The sequence below is a fragment of the Cynoglossus semilaevis genome, chromosome 11 (genome assembly GCF_000523025.1).
Source record: "Cynoglossus semilaevis isolate Cse_v1.0 chromosome 11, Cse_v1.0, whole genome shotgun sequence".
Lineage (NCBI taxonomy): Eukaryota > Metazoa > Chordata > Actinopteri > Pleuronectiformes > Cynoglossidae > Cynoglossus > Cynoglossus semilaevis.
In genome coordinates this window covers 1,861,626-1,862,654 of record NC_024317.1, presented here as the reverse complement: position 1 = coordinate 1,862,654, position 1,029 = coordinate 1,861,626, and the positions used below count along the sequence as shown (strand labels likewise).

At 49.1% G+C, this 1,029-nt stretch overlaps 1 protein-coding gene across 2 annotated transcripts in view; it reads right to left on the bottom strand.

Moving 5' to 3' along the window:
• Positions 1–939, bottom strand: part of LOC103385780 (sodium- and chloride-dependent GABA transporter 2-like) — an 11,813-nt gene extending 10,874 nt beyond the window's left edge. For both annotated transcript variants that reach the window (XM_025059889.1, XM_008319769.3), the window contains exon 1: positions 754–939. The gene's annotated coding sequence lies outside the window, so the exon portion shown is untranslated. The remainder of the gene's footprint in view (positions 1–753) is intronic.
• Between the last annotated feature and the right edge of the window lie 90 nt (positions 940–1,029).

Sequence of the window (1,029 nt, the reverse complement as noted above, 5' to 3'; positions counted from 1 at the left end):
GTGGGAGGGGGGGGGGTGGAACCTGCTTACAGTCCTGTGAAGTTCTCTTCTCTCCTGTCTTGATCCTGAGGGGCGGAGCAGGGCACTGTTTTTTTTTTTTTAATTATAATTTAACTAATATGTTTTTCTCGCCCCCGTCTAACCATTAGATAATACCGTTATGTAACTTTCCACACAGCGCTGCCCCGGGGTACTAACTGTTACTGTTACTGGGTGTAATATATTTTACCACAGGGGGGTGGATGGGGGGGGGGGCAGAAGAAAAGGCTCAGCTGCTCCCAGTGGAGAGTATTTTTATCCTTGATTCTATTTCAATTATTTAACCAGAATATTCCTTCATATCTGTTAGATTACATTATCCTTGAAGATGTTTGGTGGTAGGTTTGGTGTCAGTCCTCGCCGCCTGTCGCTCCCTGCACCTCAGTCACACAGTTTGGAGAAACGACCCAGAGACACGCGCGTCTCTGCAGCCGCTCCGTGTCGGCAGAACTGACTCTTACCTTTGGCCTACTTCACTTCACTTCACTTCACTTCACTTCACTTCACTTCACTTCACTTCAGTCGTCAAACATCAGATAAAGTCCAGCCAACGTTCCCCCCAGCAAGGATGGAGTTGTTGTCCTCTCACCCCCCCCCCCCCCCCCCCCCGTGATAATTAAAAGCAGAGGCTCAGTTTCGTTGTATCCTCATGACAATACAGACCATAGAAAATAAATAAATAAAGTGAGTTTTCCTCGTGGGTCGGTACAGTACCTGTCCAGGACGTCTGCGCTTCGCTGTCACTTCTCCTTAATCCCAGGGTGGAATTTCATTTGCCTGTGGTGAAAAGTACGAGCACGGGTCCTCCAGCGTCTCTGAGACAAGTGTTCCTTCCAGTCCTGACCGCGAGTGAGTCCATGAGTGGATCAGTGTTTGTGTCACAATAAGAGGGAGAGGAAAAGCAGTGAGTCAGACAAGAGGGGGTGGGGTAAATGTGGCCATGAAAGAACAACCCAAGGCGGGGTCTTAACCAACTGCCACAGGGCTCAC